This window comes from Oncorhynchus keta, chromosome 8, assembly GCF_023373465.1.
Source record: "Oncorhynchus keta strain PuntledgeMale-10-30-2019 chromosome 8, Oket_V2, whole genome shotgun sequence".
In the NCBI taxonomy this organism is placed as follows: domain Eukaryota; kingdom Metazoa; phylum Chordata; class Actinopteri; order Salmoniformes; family Salmonidae; genus Oncorhynchus; species Oncorhynchus keta.
Genome location: NC_068428.1, coordinates 36,147,960 through 36,163,072, shown reverse-complemented (window position 1 = coordinate 36,163,072; position 15,113 = coordinate 36,147,960). Strand labels below are relative to the sequence as shown.

At 45.1% G+C, this 15,113-nt stretch overlaps 1 protein-coding gene across 1 annotated transcript in view; it reads left to right on the top strand.

Moving 5' to 3' along the window:
- The first annotated feature begins 3,017 nt into the window (after positions 1–3,017).
- LOC118378192 (transmembrane protein 121-like) overlaps positions 3,018–15,113 on the top strand; it is a 101,411-nt gene continuing 89,315 nt past the window's right edge. Inside the window, exon 1 of the mRNA XM_052524119.1 lies at positions 3,018–3,367. The gene's annotated coding sequence lies outside the window, so the exon portion shown is untranslated. The remainder of the gene's footprint in view (positions 3,368–15,113) is intronic.

Genomic DNA, 15,113 nt, shown 5'->3' with positions numbered 1-15,113 from the left:
ATCATCTTCGTATTATAAGTTATGAATTGCAATTCTTACAATGTGTTACGAATTGGCAAAACATGCAATATGTTTTATGATTTTGATAAACATATGATATATTACGAATTCCAATTTGTTGTTGGAAAGGTGGCTAACGTTAGCTAGCTGGTTAAACGTTAGCTAGGCTAGGGGCTAGGGCTTAGGGTTAAGGTTCAGAGTTAGGTTAAAGGGTTAAGGTTAGGGTTAGGGCTATGGTTAGGGGAAGGGTTAGCTAAAAGGATTAAGGTTAGGATTGGGTTAGGGGAAGGGATAGCTAACAGGATTAAGGTTAGGATTGGGTTAGGGGAAGGGATAGCTAAAAGGATTAAGGTTAGGATTGGGTTAGGGGAAGGGATAGCTAAAAGGATTAAGGTTAGGATTGGGTTAGGGGAAGGGATAGCTAAAAGGATTAAGGTTAGGATTGGGTTAGGGGAAGGGATAGCTAAAAGGATTAAGGTTAGGATTGGGTTAGGGGAAGGGATAGCTAAAAGGATTAAGGTTAGGATTGGGTTAGGGAAGGGATAGCTAAAAGGATTAAGGTTAGGATTGGGTTAGGGAAGGGATAGCTAAAAGGATTAAGGTTAGGATTGGGTTAGGGGAAGGGATAGCTAAAAGGATTAAGGTTAGGATTGGGTTAGGGAAGGGATAGCTAAAAGGATTAAGGTTAGGATTGGGTTAGGGGAAGGGATAGCTAAAAGGATTAAGGTTAGGATTGGGTTAGGGGAAGGGATAGCTAAAAGGATTAAGGTTAGGGGAAGGGATAGCTAAAAGGATTAAGGTTAGGATTGGGTTAGGGGAAGGGATAGCTAAAAGGATTAAGGTTAGGATTGGGTTAGGGGAAGGGATAGCTAAAAGGATTAAGGTTAGGATTGGGTTAAGGGAAGGGATAGCTAACATGCTAAGTATTTGCAAAGTAGTACGTCTAGTCTATGAGAGCAGGCTGGTTCACGTTGTCCTTTACGCCATTATTTGTCATTCTTGTTCTCAGTCTTTTTAGTTAGTAAAACAATTTGTTTTCAGCACTTTAGTTTCCATGACTGATCCAAACTTGCTTTTGCATTAGCTCTCTCTTGTCCCTCTGCAGCAGACATATGGTGAGAAGTATGTTTGAATCGCAAAAAAAATGTATTTCCGAATCGCAATACATATAGAATCATGAGAATCTCAGTACTTATCATATTGGCACCTAAGTATTGTGATAATATCACAATGTGAGGTCCCTGGCAATTCCCAGCCCTAGCTAACTGCTAATCATACAAACACAGTCTGGAACATGCTAAACCCCATTAGCTAGTGTTTTGCCTGATGTTCCCCAAGGCTAATAAGCTCAAGTTGAGTTTCGAAAGCATGAGCTAATTTAGGACACGTCTGAAGAGACTATGTGACCGGCTACAGCTCTTGGTCACTGGAGGGCCCTTCGCAGCTGCCACTGTGTGTGCATGTAAGTGTGAAATGCATATTTGCTGCAGGAGGACTCTAGAATACTAATCATAAATTCAGCCCGTCAGAAGAAAGGAGGGTAACTCCTCTGTGCCTCAACGGGAAAGTAAAGCCTGTGTTCAGAAGGAAACAATCTGAAGACAGAGAACATGAAATGTCACTCTGATACTGATAAATGGGTTATGGAACTGTGATATAGTGATCGAAGAAAGGGAATCCTTATGCATGTGCATGTATTTCACACACACACACACACACACACACACACACACACACACACACACACACACACACACACACACACACACACACACACACACACACACACACACACACACACACACACACACACACACACACACACACACACACACACACACACACACACACACACACACACTGGCAGGTAGACTAGCGGTTACCGAAAGGTTTCTAGTTCGAATCCCCAAGCCGACAAGGTGAAACATCTGTCGATGTGCCCTTGTGCAAGGCTCTTAACCCTAATTACTCCAGGTCACCGTTGATAATGGCAGACCCCACTCTCTAAGGCTGTCTCAGGGAAAGTTGGGATATGTAACAACAACAAAAACATTTCCAGTTCAAACATGCATAAAATACACACTTTGCACATGTGTGCTAATGGAACAAATGTTAGCACCCATCAAATTATTATGATTTGCATACACACATTCACTTTGATTGAGCCAAGGTATACAATTAGCTGAGTACTCAAGCACTTTGGATTTGAAATCACATAATAACTAAAGCAGACTTTAATTTGAGGGTATTTTCATCCATCAAACCCCTGTGCATTCATGCCACATCGTGTCAATCATTCTAATTTACCCTGATTGGCTCATGAAAGGCCTAATCAGAGAAAATGTGTTTGAATGTGCGAGCAGCATCAGTGTGTCTGTAGTGATTCCTGAATAAGTTTCAAATTATGGTCTTATCCTCTATGGGTTCGGTGCGTTCGTAAAATGCATGTAGCTAAGTCGGTCGGTGCCGTTCAATTCATGTGGTGTTGAAAGCTAATGAGGAAGAGAGCGCGCGGTGCCCCCACCCTTCACGGGTTTCGCTTGCTGTCATTTACCACCGGGCACCGGCTTTTCCGGCATGTAGGAAACTGTTGCGCTAATAAAAGCAAACCGTGGGACTATAGAGGAGGAAAAGTGGGGGGGAAGGGGAAAAGACGACAGGGGGTGTATAGGCTACGAAACAGTCCGTCTCTCCTCTCTAGCCTACAAAAGCAAATTGACCATAAATCGAATTCTCTGTTGCGAGGGCGGGTGGAGAGAGAGGGACAGGGAGCGAGAGAGAGAGGGAGAGATAGAGAGAGAGACAGGGAGCGAGAGAGAGAGAGAGAGAGAGAGAGAGAGAGAGAGAGAGAGAGGGAGAGAGAGAGAGAGAGAGAGAGAGAGAGAGAGAGGGAGAGAGAGAGAGAGAGAGAGAGAGAGAGAGAGAGAGAGAGAGAGAGAGAGAGAGAGAGAGAGAGAGAGAGAGAGAGAGAGAGAGAGAGAGAGAGAGATAGAGAGAGAGAGAGAGTATACGGGAAGGAAAAAGCAAATAGCAAAGCGATGCCAATTAGACCGGCAAAACCGTCCCGGAGCAGTGGAGAGCATAGCCACTGCACTACTTCTGCATCGTTGGTTTCATAAAGTCACAATTTCGAAGATATTATTTTCTCTGTTGGCTTCAATGCTGGTGGCACGAATGGAATTGTCTTATTAACGTCACTGACGGCCACAGCAGTTGGACTGCATTTTAAATCTGTGTGCTGTGTCTCGCTCTCAGCGGATTGAACGAACGTTCCCTGAACCTGCAGCGAAGGAATAGGGGGATTTCAGCACCCTGGACAACGACTAGCAGTTTACGTAAACCGGTTCGCTAAACTCACCAAATACTGGTAAATATTAAAATGTTTTTGTTTTTTTGCGTAATGTTTTAGCACAGTTATAAGGGGAAAAGTGCATTGTGAAATGTGAATGAGACCTGTCAAAACATTAGCATAACTTGAATAAGAGAAGGGTGAGATATCCTTCACAAAGGCGATAATTGGGTTTAGGGGCAGTTAGGTCAGTTTGTCATGTCTCCAGAAGGATGCCGAAGCTGTGTGCTCTGTTTGAATATGGATGCTGCAGCAGCCCGCTTTCCTCGCAAGTTTATTAGGCTTGGGGCAATTCCACGGTACCAGAATGACGCTAGTCTCTGTTTTATTTTCACTTTAAAAGTATGCCAGACAAAAACAGTTGATTGCAAAGTTAAACAAACCATACAACTCTATGCACAATGGCTACTTTTAACAATTTCCAATGAACATTTTCTAGAAGAACAGTGCAGATGTAAGGATAGGTAACAGAATTACATTAAACCCTTCCTTTGTTTTTCATGTGAACAGTTTTCCAAAAGCTGTTAAGTATATACTCGGGAATTAAGAGTCAAAGACGTGTGCAGAAAGAATGTGGTGTCATCTATGACAGGACACCTTGAGTTTGAAAAACATCTCTTTTGGTTATTGAACTACAGTAAGTGAAGTGGATTAACACCCAGTAACATAATGATGCTAACAGAATGATCAAATCAAATTGTATTTGTCACATACACATGGTTAGCAGATGTTAATGCGAGTGTAGCGAAATGTTTGTGCTTCTAGTTGCAACAATGCAGTAATAACCAACGAGTAATCTATCCTAACAATTTCACAACAACTACCTTATACACACAAGTGTAAAGGGATGAAGAATATGTACATAAAGATATATGAATGGGTGATGGTACAGAGCGGCATAGGCAAGATGCAGTAGATGGTATAGAGTACAGTATATACATATGAGAAGAGTAGGGTATGTAAACATTAAATTAAGTGGCATTGTTTAAAGTGGCTAGTGATACATTTTTACGTACATTTTTCCATTATTAAAGTGGCTGGAGTTGAGTCAGTATGTTGGCAGCAGCCACTCAATGTTAGTGGTGGCTGTTTAACAGTCTGATGGCGTTGAGATAGAAGCTGTTTTTCAGTCTCTCGGTCCCTGCTTTTAACCTCGCCTTCTGGATGATAGCGGGGTGAACAGGCAGTGGCTCGGGTGGTTGTTGTCCTTGATGATCTTTATGGCCTTCCTGTGACATCGGGTGGTGTAGGTGTCCTGGAGGGCAGGTAGTTTACCCCCGGTGATGCGTTGTGCAGACCTCAATACCCTCTGGAGAGCCTTACGGTTATTTTCCTGACACCACACTCCGAGGTCCCTCACCTCCTCCCTGTAGGCCGTCTCGTTGTTGTTGGTAATCAAGCCTACCACTGTAGTGTCGTCTGCAAACTGGATGATTGAGTTGGAGGCGTGCGTGGCCACGCAGTCGTGGGTGAACAGGGAGTACAGGAGAGGGCTCAGAACGAACTCTTGTGGGGCTCCAGTGTTGAGTATCAGCGGGGTGGAGATGTTATTATATACCCTCACCATCTGGGGGGCGACCCAGGGTCTCGAGAATGATGATGAGTTTGGAGGGTACTATGGTATTAAATGCTAAGCTGTAGTTGAAGCTGTAGCATTCTCACGTAGGTATTCCTCTTGTCCAGATGGGTTAGGGCAGTGTGCAGTGTGGTTGCGATTGAGTCGTCCGTGTACCTATTCGGGTGGTAAGAAAATTGGAGTGGGTCTAGGGTGTCAGGTAGGGTGGAGGTGATATGTTCCTTGACTAGTCTCTCAAAGCACTTCATGATGACGGAAGTGAGTGCTACGGGGCGGTAGTCATTTAGCTCAGTTACCTTAGCTTTCTTGGGAACAGGAACAATGGTGGCCTTCTTGAAGCATGTGGGAACAGCAGACTGGGATAAGGATTGATTGAATATATCCGTAAATACACCAGCCAGCTGGTCTGCGCATGCTCTGAGGACGCGGCTGGGGATGCCATCTGGGCCTGCAGCCTTGCGAGGGTTAACACGTTTCAGTGTTTTACTCACATCGGCTGCAGTGAAGGAGAGTCCACAGGGTTTGGTAGCAGGCCGTGTCAGTGGCACTGTATTGTACCCAAAGCGAGCAAAAAAGTTGTTTAGTCTATCTGGGAACAAGACATCCTGGTCCGCGACGGGACTGGTTTTCTTTTTGTAATCCGTGATTGACTCTAGACCCTGCCACATACCTCTTGTGTCTGAGCTGTTGAATTGCAACTCTACTTTGTCTCTATACTGACGCTTAGCTTGTTTGATTGCCTTGCGGAGAGAATAGCTACACTGTTTGTATTCAGTCATGTTTCCGGTCACCACTGGTTAAAAGCAGTGGTTCGCGCTTTCAGATTTGTGTGAATGCTGCCATCAATCCACGGTTTCTGGTTTGGGAATGTTTTAATAGTTGCTGTGGGTACGACATCGCCGATGCACTTGCTAATAAACTCGCTCACCGAATCAGCGTATTCGTCAATGTTGTTGTTTGGCGCAATGCGGAACATATCCCAATCCACGTGATCGAAGCAATCTTGAAGCTTGGAATCAGATTGGTCGGACCAGCGTTGAACAGACCTGAGCGCGGGAGCTTCCTGTTTTTGTCTCTGTCTATAGGCTGGGAGCAACAAAATGGAGTCGTGGTCAGCTTTTCCGAAAGGAGGGCGGGGGAGGGCCTTATATGCGTCGCGGAAGTTAGAATAACAATCATCCAGGGTTTTACCAGCCCTGGTTGCACAATCGATATGCTGATAGAATTTAGGGAGTCTTGTTTTCAGATTAGCCTTGTTAAAATCCCCAGCTACAATGAATGCAGCCTCAGGATATGTGGTTTCCAGTTTACATAGAGTCAGATAAAGTTCATTCAGGGCTATCGATGTGTCTGCTTGGGGGGGAATATATGCGGCTGTGATTATAATCGAAGAGAATTCCCTTGGTAGATAATGCGGTCAACATTTGATTGTGAGGAATTCTAAATTAGGTGAACAGAAGGACTTGAGTTCCTGTATGTTGTTATGATCACACCACGTCTCGTTAATCATAAGGCCGCCTCCCACCGCCCTTCTTCTTACCAGAAAGATTCTTGTTTCTGTCGGCGCGATGCGTGAAGAAACCTGCTGGCTGTACCTACTCCGATAGGGTGTCTCGAGTGAGCCATGTTTCCGTGAATCAAAGAACGTTAGCCTCTTATGTCTCTCTGGAATGCTACCCTTGCTCGGATTTCATCAATTTTGTTGTCAAGAGACTGGACATTGGCGAGTAGTATGCTCGGGAGCGGTACGCGATGTGCCCGTCTCCGGAGCCTGACCAGAAGACCGCTTCATCTGACCCTTTTACAGCGACGTTGTTTTGGTTCGCCGGCTGGGATCCGATCCATTGTCCTGGGTTGTGGGCAAAACATAGGATCCGCTTCGGGAAAGTCGTATTCCTGGTCGTAATGATGGTGAGTTGACGTTGCTCTAATATCCAGTAGTGCCTCCCAAATGTATGTAATAAAACCTAAGATTACCTGAGGAACCATTGTCAGAAATAACATGTAAAAAAAATGTAAATACTGCATAGTTTCCTAGGAACGCGAAGCGAGGCAGCCATCTCTGTCGGCGCAGGAATGATGGTAACAGAATGATGCTAACATAATGATGGTAACAGCATGATGGTAACAAAATGATGCTAATATAATGATGCTAACATAATGACCCTGATCTGTAATATACAGAAATGCATAATTATGCGTGGCATTCTCTTCATTGTGATGTATCCTGAATAGGTACACAAAGGTAGAAAAATGTAATGTCCTCCTTTGCATGTTTGGGTGTTATTCTACACACTGTCCGTGTCTGAAAACCCTTACTGGCGTACTAAATAGTATGGGATTTTCGAAGAAAAAAAAGTACTCCGAATGCACAATTTATCTGATTATCAGCTGTTGTCAGACACGTGAGTCGGAAAAGACGAGTAAAATCTAGTGCTGTTGATCAAACACCAAAGTTAGTATTCAATTGAAGCGTTACCTATACCAGCGTATGTAATACACTAGTATGGATGTTCGGAAACGCCCACTGGTTATTATTCTAATGAGCTGTGCCCTCAAACAAGACCAAATTGTATTGGTCTGGACAGTACCAAATCTGTACCAATCATAGACATCTATGTTTCACAAGTGTGGATATCACAGCACAGCACAGTAGAGCACAATACAGTACAGCCAGTAGGGCACAGCAGAATCGAGTAGAATAGAGTTCAGTACATTACAGTAGAATAGAGTTCAGGACATTACAGTAGAATAGAGTTCAGTACATTACAGTACAGTAGAATAGAGTTCAGTACATTACAGTAGAGTAGAATAGAGTTCAGTACATTACAGTAGAGTAGAATAGAGTTCAGTACATTACAGTAGAGTAGACTAGAGTTCAGTACATTACAGTAGAGTAGAATAGAGTTCAGTACATAACAGTAGAATAGAGTTCAGTACATTACAGTAGAGTAGAATAGAGTTCAGTACATTACAGTAGAGTAGAATAGAATAGAGTTCAGTACATTACAGTACAGTAGAGTAGAATAGAGTTCAGTACATTACAGTAGAGTAGAGTTTAGTACATTACAGTAGAGTAGACTAGAGTTCAGTACATAACAGTATAATAGAGTTCAGTATATAACAGTACAGTAGAGTAGACTAGAGTTCAGTACATAACAGTAGAATAGAGTTCAGTACATTACAGTACAGTAGAGTAGAATAGAGTTCAGTACATTACAGTATAGTAGAGTAGACTAGAGTTCAGTACATTACAGTAGAATAGAGTTCAGTATATTACAGTAGAGTAGACTAGAGTTCAGTACATTACAGTAGAGTAGAATAGAGTTCAGTACATTACAGTAAAGTAGAGTTCAGCACATTACAGTATCGAATAGTACAGTACAGTAGAGTTCAGTGAATTACAGTACAGTAAAGTTCAATACAGTAGAGTTCAGTAGAGTAGAGTTCAATACAGTATAGTACAGTAGATTAAAGTTCAGTACAGTAAATTATACTACTGTATTATACTCTAATGTACTTTACTATGGTGTCCAAACCTGTAAAACAGACATCTATGATTGGTTCAGATTTGGACTGACTAAATTTCAACTACTTTCAATGTCAATGTAACTCCGGTGTTGGGTGAGAGGTCTGTTTACAGTAAATGGAAAGAGAGGGAGATCATGGGTAGGTGTCAGTAAGAGCTGGAAGAGGTGCCATTAACTGCTGAGAGAGAAGAGAGACAGGGAGAGAGAGAGGGGGATGGGTTGTCCAGACTGTTTTCACTCTTGCTTTAACCACCAGACAACAGAAAGAGAAAGAAATCAGTCCTAAGCTGAACATAACAGTATACCAGTGAAAGGTAGAACAGTAGCCGATGACCCAACTGTGGTTTCTGACTATTATGAGTTACCATTGTAGCCAATTCAGTTCAAGTCATTCTGTTACAGATATTTTGGTCATTCTGTTGGCGATTTAGTAATGACATTGTTTATAAAAACGCTAAGCTAATTGGTTGGTCTACCCTTACTTGTTACTTCTGTGAACTTTCATTATCCTTGCTCGTCATGAGGGAGAGAAATTAGAAAATAACTGAAAGATACAGTATGTGAGTTTTTGGTAACAGAATGACAAGACACTAGACAATATTTATTAAACTTACAGAAGGTAAAACTAAATATGTGTGTTGATAGTAGTTGGCAGGGGTGTTTACGTCAACATTATAGCGTTTTGATCGATTTTTAATACCTTTCCAAAAATGTCCGGTAGCTTTCCATCTATTCAATCACAAATCCAAACCTTTGAATTGATGGGATTAAATACATTTGTTCATGTATATATATATATGCCTTTATTTCTCAAAAATATAGACTCTTAGATTTCTCCATGGAAACGCCCCAAGGCTACATGACATGAGACATCCATCCAGGTAAGCAGGAAGTCCGGAGATTACTTCAAAACAAGCCACTAGGGGCAATGGTGAGCACTATTACCATAGACATTCCAATAATAAACGACATTAATCAATATGACTACATTATTATGTGAATAAATGCAACAGGCCATGTGCGTCTCTAGAGGAATCTAGTCAAGGTAGCAAATCATTGCATCACGTCTCAGTATGACTATAATGAACGTGTCCAGCTTGCACCAATATGCAATTATTAAGAGGCTAGATACAAATAGCTTATCCTGGCGACCAATGTTGTAGCATTCATTTATTGGGTCAAGTAGACCAATGTTGTAGCATTCATTTATTGGGTCAAGTAGACCGGGGATGTCAAGATGGAACCCAAGCATGTACTATGTGTAATATAGTATTTTAATGTATAAATACTGTAATATAGTATTAGTGTTAGAATATTTACCAATAGACGTTCTAAATTCTGAACGTATGGTCAATCAAATAATTTTCTGTAAAATGAGGTATGCATTTACTCAATTCAACCCAGGAGCTTGGCAGCAAGTTGGCAAGTTCTCTAGTTCTCTAGTATGAGTAAATTCACTGCCCTTTTAACCAAATTCAAGCGTAAATTCACCCCCAACACGAATTCAAAAGTCTTTCCACTTTGCTAGTGAAATGAAAAGGCATAAACAACACACCCAGATTCTAATCTAATCAACTCAGTTTGAATGTTATGACCGGACGACAGGAATGTATGTGCCTGATAACCAGTCAACCCAAAATGCAACTTCAACCCAGTCACTTTAAAAACAACATCAACCAGAAACATACAATGCAATAAGACATATCAAACATCAACCAGAAACATACAATGCAATAAGACATATCAAACATCAACCAGAAACATACAATGCAATAAGACATATCAAACATCAACCAGAAACATACAATGCAATAAGACATATCAAAATTCACAGCTCTTTATAAAATGGAAAACTACAGTTTCATTCACAAAATAACATTAATTTAGTCGAGTCACATTTTGTCATTCTTCACACCTTCAATAGTGTCTATGCTCCCAGGGTTCTATGGGAATGTCCCGTCCTGGGAAAGCAACATATAGGATGTGTTTCACCCTTGTAACAGCCCACAGATGGTCAGCCATTCAAACAATGTCATAAATCGTGATTAAGTCATCACGCTATACTGCCAGCTAGTCGCCAGTCGAGAGTATCATCTTCTAATGTTTCCACTACACCATTGAGAGCATGTTGACTGGTCTGCATCACAGTTTGGTATGACAACTGCTTGGCATCCGACAGCAAGGTGCTACAGAGGATAGTGCGTACGGCCCTGTACATCACTGGGGCTGAGCTCCCTGCCATCCAGGACCTCTGTACCAGGTGGTGTGAAAGAAAGGCCCGGAATATTGTTAAAGACTCCAGCAACCCAAGTCATAGACTGTTTTCTCTGCTACCACACAGCAACCGGGACCGATGCATCAAGTCTGGAACCAAAAGCACTCTTCTACCCCCAAGCCATAAGACTGTTTTCTCTGCTACCACACAGCATCCGGGACCGACGCATCAAGTCTGGAACCAACAGGACTCTTCTACCCCCAAGCCATAAGACTGTTTTCTCTGCTACCACACAGCAACCGGGACCGATGCATCAAGTCTGGAACCAACAGGACTCTTCTACCCCCAAGCCATAAGACTGTTTTCTCTGCTACCACACAGCAACCGGGACCGATGCATCAAGTCTGGAACCAACAGGACTCTTCTACCCCCAAGCCATAAGACTGTTTTCTCTGCTACCACACAGCAACCGGGACCGATGCATCAAGTCTGGAACCAACAGGACTCCTCTACCCCCAAGCCATAAGACTGTTTTCTCTGCTACCACACAGCAACCGGGACCGATGCATCAAGTCTGGAACCAACAGGACTCTTCTACCCCCAAGCCATAAGACTGTTTTCTCTGCTACCACACAGCAACCGGACCGATGCATCAAGTCTGGAACCAACAGGACTCCTCTACCCCCAAGCCATAAGACTGTTTTCTCTGCTACCACACAGCAACCGGGACCGATGCATCAAGTCTGGAACCAACAGGACTCTTCTACCCCCAAGCCATAAGACTGTTTTCTCTGCTACCACACAGCAACCGGGACCGATGCATCAAGTCTGGAACCAACAGGACTCTTCTACCCCCAAGCCATAAGACTGTTTTCTCTGCTACCACACAGCAACCGGGACCGATGCATCAAGTCTGGAACCAACAGGACTCCTCTACCCCCAAGCCATAAGACTGTTTTCTCTGCTACCACACAGCAACCGGGACCGATGCATCAAGTTTGGAACCAACAGGACTCCTCTACCCCCAAGCCATAAGACTGTTTTCTCTGCTACCACACAGCAACCGGGACCGATGCATCAAGTTTGGAACCAACAGGACTCCTCTACCCCAAGCCATAAGACCGTTTTTCTGCTACCACACAGCAACAGGGACCGATGCATCAAGTCTGGAACCAACAGGATTCTTCTACCCCCAAGCCATAAGACTGTTTTCTCTGCTACCACACAGCAACCGGGACCGATGCATCAAGTTTGGAACCAACAGGACTCCTCTACCCCCAAGCCATAAGACTGTTTTCTCTGCTACCACACAGCAACCGGGACCGATGCATCAAGTCTGGAACCAACAGGACTCCTCTACCCCCAAGCCATAAGACTGTTTTCTCTGCTACCACACAGCAACCGGGACCGATGCATCAAGTCTGGAACCAACAGGACTCTTCTACCCCCAAGCCATAAGACTGTTTTCTCTGCTACCACACAGCAACCGGGACCGATGCATCAAGTCTGGAACCAACAGGACTCCTCTACCCCAAGCCATAAGACTGTTTTCTCTGCTACCACACAGCAACCGGGACCGATGCATCAAGTCTGGAACCAACAGGACTCTTCTACCCCCAAGCCATAAGACTGTTTTCTCTGCTACCACACAGCAACCGGGACCGATGCATCAAGTCTGGAACCAACAGGACTCCTCTACCCCCAAGCCATAAGACTGTTTTCTCTGCTACCACACAGCAACCGGGACCGATGCATCAAGTCTGGAACCAACAGGACTCTTCTACCCCCAAGCCATAAGACTGTTTTCTCTGCTACCACACAGCAACCGGGACCGATGCATCAAGTCTGGAACCAACAGGACTCTTCTACCCCCAAGCCATAAGACTGTTTTCTCTGCTACCACACAGCAACCGGGACCGATGCATCAAGTCTGGAACCAACAGGACTCCTCTACCCCCAAGCCATAAGACTGTTTTCTCTGCTACCACACAGCAACCGGGACCGATGCATCAAGTCTGGAACCAACAGGACTCTTCTACCCCAAGCCATAAGACTGTTTTCTCTGCTACCACACAGCAACCGGGACCGATGCATCAAGTCTGGAACCAACAGGACTCCTCTACCCCAAGCCATAAGACTGTTTCTCTGCTACCACACAGCAACCGGGACCGATGCATCAAGTCTGGAACCAACAGGACTCTTCTACCCCAAGCCATAAGACTGTTTTCTCTGCTACCACACAGCAACCGGGACCGATGCATCAAGTCTGGAACCAACAGGACTCTTCTACCCCCAAGCCATAAGACTGTTTTCTCTGCTACCACACAGCAACCGGGACCGATGCATCAAGTCTGGAACCAACAGGACTCCTCTACCCCCAAGCCATAAGACTGTTTTCTCTGCTACCACACAGCAACCAGGGACCGATGCATCAAGTTTGGAACCAACAGGACTCCTCTACCCCAAGCCATAAGACTGTTTTCTCTGCTACCACACAGCAACCGGGACCGATGCATCAAGTTTGGAACCAACAGGACTCCTCTACCCCCAAGCCATAAGACCGTTTTCTCTGCTACCACACAGCAACAGGGACCGATGCATCAAGTCTGGAACCAACAGGATTCTTCTACCCCCAAGCCATAAGACTGTTTTCTCTGCTACCACACAGCAACCGGGACCGATGCATCAAGTCTGGAACCAACAGGACTCTTCTACCCCAAGCCATAAGACTGTTTTCTCTGCTACCACAGCAACCGGGACCGATGCATCAAGTTTGGAACCAACAGGACTCCTCTACCCCCAAGCCATAAGACTGTTTTCTCTGCTACCACACAGCAACCGGGACCATTTACATTTACATTTACATTTAAGTCATTTAGCAGACGCTCTTATCCAGAGCGACTTACAAATTGGTGCATACATCTTATGACAACCAGTGGAACAGCCACTTGCATCTAAATCTTGTTGGGGGGGAGAAGGGGGGTGAGAAGGATTACTTACCCTTACTTACCCTATCCTAGGTATTCCTTGAAGAGGTGGGGTTTCAGGTGTCTCCGGAAGGTGGTGATTGACTCCGCTGTCCTGGCGTCGTGAGGGAGTTTGTTCCACCATTGGGGGCCAGAGCAGCGAACAGTTTTGACTGGGCTGAGCGGGAACTGTACTTCCTCAGTGGTAGGGAGGCGAGCAGGCCAGAGGTGGATGAACGCAGTGCCCTTGTTTGGGTGTAGGGCCTGATCAGAGCCTGGAGGTACTGAGGTGCCGTTCCCCTCACAGCTCCGTGGGCGAGCACCATGGTCTTGTAGCGGATGCGAGCTTCAACTGGAAGCCAGTGGAGAGAGCGGAGGAGCGGGGTGACGTGAGAGAACTTGGGAAGGTTGAACACCAGACGGGCTGCGGCGTTCTGGATGAGTTGTAGGGGTTTAATGGCACAGGCAGGGAGCCCAGCCAACAGCGAGTTGCAGTAATCAAGACGGGAGATGACAAGTGCCTGGATTAGGACCTGCGCCGCTTCCTGTGTGAGGCAGGGTCGTACTCTGCGGATGTTGTAGAGCATGAACCTACAGGAACGGGACACCGCCTTGATGTTAGTTGAGAACGTCAGGGTGTTGTCCAGGATCACGCCAAGGTTCTTAGCGCTCTGGGAGGAGGACACAATGGAGTTGTCAACCGTGATGGCGAGATCATGGAACGGGCAGTCCTTCCCCGGGAGGAAGAGGAGCTCCGTCTTGCTGAGGTTCAGCTTGAGGTGGTGATCCGTCATCCACACTGATATGTCTGCCAGACATGCAGAGATGCGATTCGCCACCTGGTCATCAGAAGGGGGAAAGGAGAAGATTAATTGTGTGTCGTCTGCATAGCAATGATAGGAGAGACCATGTGAGGTTATGACAGAGCCAAGTGACTTGGTGTATAGCGAGAATAAGAGAGGGCCTAGAACAGAGCCCTGGGGGACACCAGTGGTGAGAGCGCGTGGTGAGGAGACAGATTCTCGCCACGCCACCTGGTAGGAGCGACCTGTCAGGTAGGACGCAATCCAAGCGTGGGCCGCGCCGGAGATGCCCAACTCGGAGAGGGTGGAGAGGAGGATCTGATGGTTCACAGTATCGAAGGCAGCCGATAGGTCTAGAAGGATGAGAGCAGAGGAGAGAGAGTTAGCTTTAGCAGTGCGGAGCGCCTCCGTGATACAGAGAAGAGCAGTCTCAGTTGAATGACTAGTCTTGAAACCTGACTGATTTGGATCAAGAAGGTCATTCTGAGAGAGATAGCGGTAGAGCTGGCCAAGGACGGCACGCTCAAGAGTTTTGGAGAGAAAAGAGAGAAGGGATACTGGTCTGTAGTTGTTGACATCGGAGGGATCGAGTGTAGGTTTTTTCAGAAGGGGTGCAACTCTCGCTCTCTTGAAGACGGGAGGGACGTAGCCAGCGGTCAGGGATGAGTTGATGA